This window comes from Watersipora subatra, chromosome 1, assembly GCF_963576615.1.
Source record: "Watersipora subatra chromosome 1, tzWatSuba1.1, whole genome shotgun sequence".
In the NCBI taxonomy this organism is placed as follows: domain Eukaryota; kingdom Metazoa; phylum Bryozoa; class Gymnolaemata; order Cheilostomatida; family Watersiporidae; genus Watersipora; species Watersipora subatra.
In genome coordinates, this window is record NC_088708.1 from 72,057,690 (window position 1) to 72,071,512 (window position 13,823).

At 39.0% G+C, this 13,823-nt stretch overlaps 1 protein-coding gene across 1 annotated transcript in view; it reads right to left on the reverse strand.

Annotated features, from left to right (window-relative positions):
• The window catches only part of LOC137392014 (N-acetylglucosamine-6-sulfatase-like), a 39,346-nt gene extending 26,145 nt beyond the window's left edge, over window positions 1–13,201 (reverse strand). The window contains exon 1 of the mRNA XM_068078603.1: window positions 13,169–13,201. The gene's annotated coding sequence lies outside the window, so the exon portion shown is untranslated. The remainder of the gene's footprint in view (window positions 1–13,168) is intronic.
• Window positions 13,202–13,823: the final 622 nt, after the last annotated feature.

Sequence of the window (13,823 nt, forward strand, 5' to 3'; positions counted from 1 at the left end):
GGCCACCTGCTAAGCCGTTTTTTAATACTGGCGCAACACTCGGCATTCGGCTAAACTATATATATTTCTCAAAGTTTGTGTGTGTATATGTATATGTGTCTGTGTATGTCCAGCCATAGCTATTAAAATCTTGGAATTTAAAACCCCGCATTATGATGGATTTGAACTTGTGGGGAACACAACCGCAAGTTTTAAATCCACGCACTCTACCACTGAGCTATACAAGGCGTATTGACCAAAGGCACTATCATATACAGCATAGTGTATGCATTCGCTAATTATTTTAGCACTGCGCCCACGCGTTACGATGCCTCTGTTAAGAAATATTTTGGATCTAGGTATATGCAACATGATGCTTCTTCGTCTTATCTTTCATTAGGGCTAATTTGTTCTGCCACACGATATCAACAATAATTTATCTCAAAATTAAAATTTGACGATTTGTGTACTAATTATATACGTTATTAAAAAATATACGTTGCTCGGCATGGCGAGTTCAGCGTTATCCGTTATGGTAAAAACATGTTCACAAACAAATGTTAAAATTTTAGCTTAAAGTTTGAAGCTTGCTAAAATACATACTAAAACTTCCTTCAAGTATGTGTTTAGTAAACTAAATTCATTTAGGTTCGATTCAGCGTTTATGTTACAGGTCCATCTCAAAGGTAAGAACTCTCTACATGTACATTGTAATGCTATACTGTCTTGCAGATCATAACCACAAAATGCACTAAAGTCATTGTAGGTACCTATAGTTACTAAGGTTAACATATTATTTTGCTACTAATTTTTAATGATGATGATGTTTACGAGAAAGTGATTGCATTAGATAATTATGGTGGGTTTCTATACCACTCTATAGCCTACGATATTTTGCATGACAGTGTTGGCATGCAAAAACTGGCATCCCAAAACAGAAAGGAAACAAAATCATATAATTGTATACCAAATAATTCCTCATTGTAATCGTGGCAAAACAGACTATATTTAGCCATTACTTGCTAATGATTTTACATTCACACACCTTTATCTTTTAATTTTTCTTTCTAATTTTGTTCAACGAAGCAAATTTTTCAAATTATGACATTTAAAACTTTTCTCTCTTAGTTTATTTCAACTACACAAATCACTTTTCTCATGATATGTAATTTGAAAGTTAAATTAGCAAATGTTGTTTATGTGTTAAATACAAATCAATTTTCTGTCCAAAGACTTTTTTATTACCCGGACAACGCCAGGTAGTACAGCTAGTCTATATATATACTTCTCAAAGTTGGCATGTCATCATCTATCTGTCCAGCTATAGCAACTGAAATCTAAAAATGAAAAATGTGCTTCGTATCGGACTTGAACTCAAGAAGATTGCAACTGCAAATTTGTAAACACATACACCTAACCACAAGGCTAAGCCGTTCCTATCATGCCCATCAGTCTTACCATATATTGCACACCCTTTTCACGATTACACATGCTAAATTATTAATTAGTACAGTACACCATTGGGTTATGATACTCCTGTTAGAAGATTTCTTTCGCCTTACTATAAGGAACACAACGCTTTTTGTCCTCGCCATACGAAAACGAAATTGTTTCGACTTTTTTCCGCCATACGATATCACCAAAAATTTCTCTTGGAATTAAAATTTGGCAGTCGGTGTACTGGTTACAACGAAATAATAAAAATGCCGATATGCTATTTGAAGAAGACCCTCCTACATCACTTTAAAGAGATACGAGACGTTATTCAGATCAGGTCAGCGTTATTCGTTATAAGTTAAAAGTAAAAACGAAACCAAAAATAGATGAGTGACAAAGCTGAAGGTTAGCTTAGTAAAATACATACTAAAACTTAGCTTTAAGCATGTGTTTAGTAAGCTAAATTCCTTTGCGTTAAATTCAACATTTAAGTTATACAAACTGTATCCAAGGTAAGAACTCCCAACAGTGCGTACTGCACGTAGTACATTATAATGTTACATTTTATTGCAGATCATAACCACTAAATGCGCTAAAGTTACTGTAGGTAAATATCGTTACTTCAGTGTCATATTGCCTTGTTACTGATTTTTAATATGTAGAGTACGCATATAAATCTTTGATGATTCTTACCAGGAGGTGTTTGCATTAGATAATTACTATGAGTTTTTATACCGCTCTATATGACATTTTCACTTTACGATGCCAACACAAAAATGAATTGAAGTTATATAATTGTATACCAAATAAGTTTTCATTGTAATTGTAGCAAAACAGACTTTATTTAGCCATTGCTTGCTAATTATTTTACATTTACATTTAACACTTTACAGTTGTTTTATTTTTCACTTAATTTATTTTAACTGCACAAAACACTTTTTTGAGGATATGAAGTTTGAAAGCTAGAATGGCAACTGTTGTTATATGTTAAGTGAGAATAAATTTTCTATGCAAACTTTTTATTACCCGGTGTAGTGTTTACATCCAATTATATTTCTCTGTTTGAGACTATAATGCAACTACCTGTACACAAGTGCCTGATACGGATGCGCAGTGAGTTCTTGCTAGAAAATAAATGTTGCTAAATGTTAAATTGACAGCTTCTTAATTAATCTATGGCATCTAGTAATATAATGGCTTAGATCGGTGAACCAGTGTTAAACTGGTGACGAGTGGCTTCTTACTCACATATTGTTGACATTATTATGGCTGCTGGACTCGCTATACCTACTTTTGAGGCTGATGATGTGAAATCTTATTTGGAAAGATTGGACTGTTATTTTGCTGCGACTGGGATCGAGGGGAATAAGCAGGTGCCTGTACTTTTGACGGGATTGAGCGCCAAACAATATCAGGCTCTCAAGGATTTAATTTCACCTGCGGTACCTCGTGAAACTGATCTTGATATGTCGAGGCCACATTTGACAGCGCACTATGGTAAGACTAAAAAACAGTGTTTGGAATGTACTAACTTTCGTTTTGTAGTTAGAAAGGATGGTGAATCTATTGCTGATTACCAGGTCAAGGTGAGAAAAGCAGCCAGATATTGTAACTTTGGTGACAAGTTTGAAGAAAACTTGATTGAGCAATTTATTTCAGTAGTGATTCACACAGCTCTTGCGCGTAAGTTAGTTAGGGCTGCTAATATTACTATGACTAGTGCCATGGAGGTTGCTAGTACACTTCAGTTGATGGAGGGAGACAAGACAAGTTTGTCTACAAGACCTGCCAATACCGATATTATTGCTTAAGTTAGTCAACACAGCTGAGGCAAGAATTACAAAACTTCAAAGATACTAACTCCTATTAATAACTCTAGGAAGTTTATATGTTTCTGGTGTTCTCAGACTGATCATAAAGCAGATAATTCTAGCTGTTCTGCATTAGGTAAAATGCGCATGGCCTGTAAGAAGAAAGGACATTTTAAAAAACCAAAATAAAGCCGTAGGAAGAAACAGTCAACAGCTGCTAATGTAGTCAGTGAAAACCCGCCGACCAAGAATACTAGTACTACAACTGCTATTCATAACTTTAATCACGGGTTTACAGTAAGAAATGCTAATAGTTGTAAAATGCATAAGTGTCATGCTGTTATAGGAGGTAAGACTTATTTTTGTGAGACTCTGGAGCAGTTGTCAATATTATTGACAAACGCAGTTATAGTGAGTTGAAGAGCTTTGTTAAGATAGAGTCTGCATCTAAACGTTTGTACACTGTTGGGCAAAATTCTTGTTTACCATTATTAAGACAGTTTAATGCTGGTTTAAATGTCAATAATTTTTCCACTAATGCTACATGTTTCGTTTTTTATGGTGATGCTTGTACCTACTTAGTGCCGATACTACTGGTAAACTTAGGATTCTTAGTGTTAATCAAAATATTTGTACTATTACTGCAGATGACAAGACTGATCTAGAAACTGTTCTAAGGACCAGATAACCAGATTGTTTTAAAGTGGGTAAATTTAAGGGAGTCCAAGTAAAACTACATATAGACCCTGAGATTGATCCAGTGGCCCAGCCTGTTTGTAAGTTGCCTTTCAGTTATTGTAGTCAAGTTGAAAAGGCTCTAGATAGGTTGTTGGAAGAAGATATAGTAGAGCGGGTAGAAGGTGTAGGCTTTACCTGGGTTACTATTTTAGTAGTTGTGCCCAAGGAAGGTGAGGAGGATCGACTTCGTGTTGATATACATAGGGCTAACACAGCTATCATCAGAGAACGGTATCCAGTACCAACTATACAGGAGATGTTGGTAGAGTTAAATGATGCCAAAGTCCTTACAAAGATTGATTTGAAGCAGGGATTTTTCCAGTGCGAACTCGAACCAGTTTGAAAATACATCACGACTTTGTAAGTCATGTTGGTTTATTGCGTATGAAACAGTTAGGCATGGGAATATCGGCAGCCCCTGAAGTGTTTCAGTATACTATACAGACTATTCTTAATGGTCTCGAGGGTGTTTTGAATATGGCTGACAATATAAATGTCTTTGGGAAGAGCTCTGAAAAGCATAGGAAGCGTTTAGGACTTGTTATGCCTCGCTTGTCAGTATGCGGTCACTTTGAATGGTTCCAAATGGAGTTTTGGGTTGACATCTATCAAGTTCTTAGGTCACATATTATCTATTGAAGGTGTTTCTCCTGATCCAGCTAAGGTTAAATCTATATTGTCTGCTCGCAGGCCGGAGCCTGTGACAGAGTTGGGAGAATTTCTAGATTTAGTAGAGTAGTTTGTTGGTAGACATGTTAAAGATTTAGCCATAGCTGCAGCTCTTTTGTGGCAGTTAACTAAAACGTTTACTGCTTTCTGGTAGTCTTAGGTGCATCAGAGTGCATTTGATAAGGTCAAGCAGCTTATGAGTGCTACTCACACATTAGCTTATTATGACAAAGATGCTCCAACTATTGTAGTTGCTGATGCCAGTCCTGTTGGTTTAGGTGGTGTTCTGTATCAAATCCAAGGTGGCATTTCTAGAGTTGTAGCTTATGGTCATCGATATTCTCAGATAGAGAAAGAGGCCCTAGGTCTAATATGGGCATGTGAGCATTTCAAGATGTACTTGCTTAGTACAAAGTTTCAGTTATTCACTGATCATAAGCCTTGGCTAGCATTTTTGGTAAACCTAACTCGAAACCAACTCCTAGATTGAAACACTGGAGTTTGAGGTTACAGGCTTTTGATTTTGTTTTGCAGTATAAGCCCGGGTGCTATAATATTGCAGATCCTCTGTCTAGATTGAGTGTGAATGAGGATTATGTTGTACAGCCTGAGATGTTGTAGGTTGATGATGCTTATATATGCTCAATTAGAGTTCGCTGTTCCATGCGCTATAAAATGGTCAGATAGTCATGAGGCTGCCAAGTCTTCCCCAAAAACTAAGCTGATAAATGAAGCTATTTAGTCAGGTGACCGGAAATGTTGTTCTGCTATCACGAAATTAGTAAGAAAAGAGCTGAGTACATGTGATGTCGTAGTTCTTACAGGTGATAAAATTTAATACCTACTAGTTTGCATCAACAGATGGTGCACTTAGCACATGAGGGCCATCAAGGTATTGTGAAGACCAAAAGAAGGCTACATCTCAAGGTTTGCTGGCCTTGCATAGATAAAGAGGCTGAGGTTTTATGTTGTCAATAATAGTGATCCCTCAGTTCATATCACCTCTATTAAATTGCCCGATGGTCCTTGGAAGTTCTGTAGTATATTGTAGATTTATTAGGCCCTCTTCTTCCTGATGGTCATTCTGTTGTCATCATTGCTGATTATTTTAGTGGGTTGTTTGAGTTTAATTTTTTGAAGAGTACTAAAGCTTAGAAAATCGTCTCATTTCTGAAAAAGGTGTGCGCTTTATAAGGTTACCCAGAAATGTTGAGGTCTAACGACGGCACACAATTTAATTTTCATGAATTGCAAGGTTCTCTTAGTGAGTGTCTAATTAGATGGGTGTCTACTACACCATTATTGCCCCAAGCTAATAGAGAAGTAGAGAGGACCAATCGCACCATATTAAAGGTCCTCAAGATTGTCAACTCTGAGGGTCACGATTTGAGAACAGCTTTGAACGAGTTCCGCATCTCTTTCAATACACACCCCATGCAGCTACAGGTTTGACTCCATTTGCTTTGATGTTTGGTCTGGAGATGAGAACCAAGTTGCCAATCATGCCTACTGATATTAAAGATACAATAGAGGAAGCTAAGACCTCTGATTTGAAGTACAAGCAGAGGATGAAAAAATATGCCAATAGAGGTGCAAAAGAAAACTTTATCAGTACAGGAGATCGGTGTTGCTGAGAGGAGAGAATCAAGGTAAACTAGATACCAATTATAATCCAGATCCTCACAATGTGGTTGATATTCAAGGTTCTGACATGATATGTTTCAGCCCTCCAGGTAAGGAGGGCTGCAACATATCATGTCAAACATTGTAAGGCGTAACGCTCCAGTGGCTAAGAGAGATGATACCCAGGTTGCTCTTGCTCTTCTTGACCCAGGTCTTAAAACCCCAAGTTGGTACTAGCAGACCAGTCTGGGAACGTAAATTACCATCACAATATGAGGGTTTTGTTATGGGTCTGTAATGGTTATCTGATCTGTAGGCTATGTTTTAGTTTAGTGCTATATTTTAGTTCACTAATATAGTTTTAGTTCACTGATATATGTTAGTTCCATTTTGTCTAGTCTAACGCCAATATTCCGTTCGTAAATGTATTATTGCTTATATAAGAGTTTGGTTATACAGTATTTGTATTTTGCTAGTATGCGTGTTTTCTTGTGTACCCATACATTTTGCTGGACAATCTTATAGAATAAGTTGTGGAGGGATGTAGTGTTTACATTCAGAATATATTTCCCTGTTTGAGACTATAATGTAACTACCTGTACACACATGCGTATATAGATGCGCAGTGAGTTCTTGCTAGAAAATAAACGTTGTTAAATGTTCAATTGACAGCTTCTTAATTAATCTATAACATCTAGTAATATGATGGCTTAGGTTGGTGAACACTAACGCTGTTGATGAACAAGTGTTAAACTCGAGCAACATCGGACATTCAGTATATATATATATATATATAAATCCCAGTGTTTGTATTCTGTCTGTCCAGTTATAACGATAAAGTGGTAAGAATGAAAATCTGCTGCGCACTGGATTTGAACTCGGAATTCCCAGTTTTGCATGAAGATATTTATCCAATACATTACGCCGTCCAACTGGTTATAATACTATAGAGCAAATTGTCCACATACTTAAATGTATTATGTTGTATTATGTACTTTAGAGTTATCTTCCCATTTTGTGTTTTTCTGTCAATAAACAGTTTCCTGTCACCTATCGCATAGATCACATCGCGCTTACTAAACTCTTACTTTATCAGAAGTATCCACCAACAATATTACATGGTAGCCAGTACTAAGATTACATTGTGAGAACTCTTGTGTTAATATTTTGCTAAGCAGCCTTTTGGTATAATCTTCTTTCAATCGACGTTAAATATGGCAGTTTAGCCCACCGGCAGAAATTGACTTCGTACCGAAGAAGTGGGCTGAGTGGTTCAACAGATATGGTAGATTTCATAGCCTGTCACAGCTAAATAAGCAAGAAGATCAACTGCAGATAGATAGTTTGCTATATACGATGGGATCTAAAAGTGAAACAATCTTCGATTGCTTGCCTACAGAAGACAAACAAAATTATAAAAAGGTGAAAAAGGGGTTTGACAAATACTTTTCTCCAAGGAAATACGCTGTATTTGAGAGAGCGACATTCTTCAGACGTGACCAGCTTCCTGGTGAGTCTGTTGAAGATTTCACCCGTGCAATAAACCACATAGCGGATAGATGTGACTTTGGAGATCGTAGATCAGAACAGATTAGATATGGTGTCGTAGTGGGCATCGCGGACAAGAATGTTAGCAGAGAGATGCAAAAAATGGAGCTGGACCAGCTTACTGAGGAGAAAGCAGTTGCCATGGCGAGGCAAGCTGAGCAAGTTGAGCATCAAATGAAGTTGTTAAGTCGCACTGAGGATAACATCTCTGTCGATGCTATCCATGGCGATAATCATCAGAGACGCGAGCCAAGTCGCAATAGCCATCGCCTTCCCCCAACCCCTGGCTATCAGTGCCAAGAGCAACATCAACCGTGTAAAAACTGTGGATACTACCAGCATTCGTGAAGAAGTTGTCCTGCTCTGCGCGCTGTTTACCGGAAATGTTCGAAAATATGACATTTTTCGAAAGTATGCTCAATGTCAACCGGTAAGCCTAAGCCAGATTCTAACTGCCGTACGTCAGTTGATGAGGTAGAGGCAGAGATAAAGAGGGTCTTCCTAGGTGAAGTCCAGGATAACCAGAATTACAGTAATCCATGAATGAAAAGTATCGATGTGCACATGGGTGAATCAGAGTCCAAGCTTGTGTCCGTAAAGTTTAAACTTGACACTGGTGCTGACGTTTCGGTCATACCTAGTAGCTTGTGTGCTGGTCAAAGTTTAAAACTAAATGACAAGATTTTAGGTCTGGAAATAATCGAGTATCCATGCTAGGCTATTTTTCAGGCAGGTTGTGTGTAAATAATGCTGAGCACTATGAAAGTTTATATGTAGTCAACCAGACAAAAACATTACTAAGTAGAAATGCATGCATTGAGTTAGGTCTGATAAAAGTCAGTTGTAATGTTGACCATTTGCATATTGCTAATCATTTTAAATGTGAATTTCCTAAACTGTTTCAGGGTCTGGGCTGTGTGAAGCAGGAGGCTGATATCACAATGCGGGCAGGTTGTCAACTGTATGCCATAAACACGCCAAGAACCGTACCTTATCTGTTGCTCGACCATGTCCAGTCAGAACTCGAAACGATGGTTAAGGACAATGTAATCTTTCCAGTTGATAAACCCAGCGACTGGTGGGCAAATGGTGGCTGTGCCAAAGCCAAACTCCTGTATCCGTATTTGTGTTGACTATACTAAATTAAACAGAGAAATCAAATGAGAGAAATCTATCCAATGGCCCATGTTGAGTCGAACCTGGCAAAGCTAGGCACTAGCAAACTGTTTACAAAGCTCGACGCAAACTCAGGATTCTAACAGATTTCATTAACCCCTAAAGCCAGAATGCTGACAACATTCCTCACTCCATTTGGCCGTTTTGCTTTTAACCGGTTACTGTTTGGGTTGTCGTCCAGCCTTGAGATTTACTCGAAGATTATATCAAGCGTACTGGATGGCCTTGATGGAGTAATTTGCCACATGGATGATGTGTGTATACAGGAAAATGACCAACAACAACACGATAACAGAGTCCGTGCTGTGTTAGATAGAATAATACGAGCCGGTATGACACTAAATTAATCCAAATGTCAGTTTGCTTGTGACAGCATCAGATTTTTAGGCCATGTAATAAGCTCCAGTGGCGTTAAACCTAACCCCATGCCATCCAGGGCATCCGAGATTTCGCGACACCAAAAAATGTGAGAGATGTGCGGAGTTTTCTTGGCGTGGCCAACCAACTTAGTAAGTTCAGTATGCGTCTAGGTGATATCAGTACACCGCTCAGGGACTTGCTCTGCAAAAACTGTCGGTTGTTATGGGGGAGACCAGCAAGCTGAAGCCTTCACCAACATCAAAGACGAGTTGTGCCGATATGTAGAGCTGGCGGTATACAACCCAACTCGCAAAACAATCATCCAGTCAGATGCATGTAGGAATGGCACCAGTGCTGCATTACTACAAGTACAACCTGATGGCACGCTTCGTTTAGTCTACCCCGCGTCGCAAGCACTCACCAACCCAAAGCAACGATATGCCACAATTGAACAGGAAGCCCTCGCCATTGTAAGGGCATGTGAAAAGTTCAAAAATTACATTATAGGCATGACTGTTAGTATTCAAACCGACCACAAATCATTCGTCTCTTTATTTAGTGACACAGAACTCAGCAAAATGCCTGCTCGCATTCAACGATTTGGCATGCGCATGTTACGCTTCCAGTACCGGATGAAACACATTCCTGGGAAGCAAAATATTGTAGCTGATGCACTTTCCCGTTCAAAGGCTGTTCCTACTGTGGAGGACATAGCATTCGTGGAGGATGTAGAAAATCATGCTCGCAGTACTCTGCTTTACTCTGCTTCCAATGAGAGACTCAGCAAACTCATAGAGTCACAGAAGAACGACGAGGTGTTGTCAAAAATTCACCACTTTGTTAATACGACGTGGCCTGCGTATATGACCAATGACTCATTGGTACGTCTCTTCTCTGAGAATCGCTCTAGGATAACCATAATTGATGGAGTACTCATTTTCGATGATCGAATAATCATTACGCTCGCTGATCGTTTCGAAGTGCTACTGAAAGTTCACCTAGGCCATCTAGGCATTACTAAGTGCAGAGAGCGAGTAAGGAAATCAATTTGGTGGCCTGGTATGTCGCAACAAATTGCGGAAATGGTACGCTCATGTGAATTTTGTCGAAAATTAGCCTGAGTTCCTCCAGAGCCACTGATGAGATCAGTTTCTATCTCGCCCATGGAAGCATATTGGTAGTGATCTATTTAATTTTAAGGACTGTTGGTATCTATTGCTAGTTGATTATTATTCTCGTTACATCAAGGTCGCCATGCTGTAAGAGCTTAACAGCCTAGAGACTATTGATCACATGAAAAGCATATTTGCACGCCACAGTATTCCTGAGCTACTGGTTTCAGATAATGGGCCACAGTACTCTTGGATAGAGTTTCAAAGATTTGTCATCGGCTATGGTTTTAAACACATCACTAGTTCGCCAAAGCACTCGCAATCGAACGGCGCGGCTGAGAGAGCCGTTCAAACGATAAAGTCCATGCTGAAAAAAGAGACTGACCCTTATCTTGCATTGCTAGCGTAACGTACATCAACCCTTGAGAATGAATTATTTCCTGCCGAGCTGTTTATGGACCGACAACTCCAAACGACCGTACCAGCACTCTCTGTCATGCTAGAAGCCTTTAGGCCTAACCTCCAAAGCATTCGTGCTTGGAAGAAGGACCAGAGAGAAAGAAGCAAGACCTCTTATGACAACCGACACCGCACCAGAGAACTGCCACCGCCTGACCCTGGTCAACAGGTCTTTGTTTCAGATTTAAACTGTGAAGCTGAAGCAGCAGCAGCTGCCCCAAATGCTCCTCGATCTTATATTGTCTGAAACTCAGGTGGAACTTCAATTCGACGTAACCGAATCGACATACGACCGATCGAGGATATAGCTGACGATGTTGAACCGCCACCGAACAGTCCTAAGGAGCCATATATATCGAAGTCTGGTCGTACAGTTAGGCAGCCTGTGAAGCCCAACTTGTGAATCCAACAGCGTAGTGTCAGCCCTCTGGCTCAGACTCCAGCACTGAAGGTTCTGTAACTTCTGTAGGTCGACATACTCTTGTTGATATTAATGTGACAATCATTTTCCGATCAATATGTTGTTGTATGGAGATATTACGAAAACAAGATACCAACAGGGAATGTAGCCAGACCACAGGATAAGCATATAATACCTACAAGCAGCAAGACACCTAAAAGAAATCAAATAATTCGATAATTGGAAACGTCAAAAGAAAATTATGAACTTCAGAATTGAAAGAAATCAATCATAGAAACTGCGTCATAACCAGATGGAGAACATGCCAAAGGGAAGTCAAAGCAATTAAACCTACCAACCACCATCATCAAAAAGCCACCAGAGAAACAATAGAGACGAGTCAAATAAGTCACATACAGATCTGCCACTCCTGTCAAACATGACCTAGATACCAGGAGTAAGTCACGAGCTCCACCCTACATGTCAACATCACGTGCACCAGCTGAAGACTTACGCAAACAATATATCTTCACACACCTGACATGAAACATTGAACCTCAACACTCAACCTACACCCACAGGCTAGCCATCCCACATGCCAGACATGTATAAAAGGGAACAGCTCCAATGACTCAGCAGCTCTAGCTTGAGCTCTGGCTCTCGCTCTTCCCGAGAGCCTCCTTGGACGCTTTCCCATCTGCCTGCTGAAGAGTCTCCCTCTCGCCTCTGCCTATGGAGCCTCATTCTCCTTTATCAGCTGAGCCTCTTCTGAGCCACTACCTCAACTACCGAGCCTCTACATATAAGGACTGCCATGACTCTCATCTGACTATCGAAACTCGCAGCCGCATGGACCGACCCGAGCAAACACGGACGACAGTTCGAGTAAGGATGTAATTTTCATTAGCTATTCTAATTGTTTTGTCATTAATACTATTGTTTTAGAATTTTGTTAGTTGCGTATTTTAATTGTTGAACTTATAGAATAAAGAACTAACTTGTACTGGTAAATATCGGTATTGCTTACAACAGCCTATCACCTTCACTTGTACCGAACCATTAATAATTAAATTAGCTCCCACAAGCTAAGCAAAAAGTGCACAAACTAAACATAGTTAAAATAGAATAATATGACAAGCAAATTCGACACTGATGTTGTGTGTGGATTCGTATTAGTTATGCATAACATAATTTCTCCACAGCCACACATAACAATGTCTTTATTGAAATGTTATACTTTCAATGATCATGTTTCTCAGAGAAAGAGAGGTTGTATTATGTACTTTAGAGTTATCTTCCCACATTAAGTTTTTCTGTCAATAAACAGTTTCCTGCCACCTATAGCATGGATTGCACCACGCTTACTAAACTCTTACTTTAACAGAAGCATCAACCAACAATATTACATATTACACCTGCAAACCTTTTATGCCTTCACACTAAACACTTCAGCTAGCGTTATGTGTGAAATCACACTAGATGAAAAATATGTGTCCATGCATGAAAAAAATGCTTAAGCACAAATGGCCAAAAAAAACTATTGCCATCAGTATAGAGCTGTAGTAGGCCCTGCAGTCGGTACAGTATGAATTGTACAGAAATGAGCACAGCATACAGAAATAAACATAGTACACAAAAATAAACAAACACCTTAATTTAAAAGTTAGAATGGTAAATGTCGTATACGTTGACTAAAAATAAAACTTGTGTGCAAAAACTTTATTATTACCCGGACAACGCCGGGTATTCACCAGTTGTCCATACAGATTAATTACTTCTGCCTGCATTAAAAGTTTGAAATCAAGCATTAGAAATATGTTTTTGACACTTATTCAATCTATTAACTGATACTTAACCAAGCTTGACGTGTCTGATACTCCGACAAACTCAATAAATATATGTACATGTCGTTCTAATAATGTAAAACAACACGGTCATGTGATGAACACGTGCCAATGTTTGGAGCCAAGTGACAATAAGGAGTTCGGCCTATGAAATGCGATATGTTCTTCGAGCTTCTTTACGAACGAATAGAATGCTGTATGTACATGTATCTAGAAGCAAGGTTACGATGTCGCTGTAGAACTGTAGGTAGGCATTTTGTAATTACGCGAGTTAGTTATTCTGCTTTATTGGAGAAAATATTCTAAAATATAACACATTCCCAGTAAAATATTTTATTTGCAAACAAGTTAATTTAAATAACGTGTAATCACTAGATGAACTTGACTGACTTCGTGCATGCATGTATGAATAGTACGGCAATTTAGAGTTTATGAACCTAATGAACAAGTCGTGTATGTATGTATTCGCCGCTAGCTGGTTACGACGGGACAGGTTTTTAATGGGCTCGAAAAAGTAGCGTCGTTCGTCATTCATGATTAGCCTACGTGCGATTTCAGTTTTGTATGTACAACACGTACTGTTGAGCAGACTTTCCGTTCAAAGCCCTTACTCGTCGAGAGGACGTGAGTCTATGCAAAAGCTTAGACTCACGCATATTATTTTCCG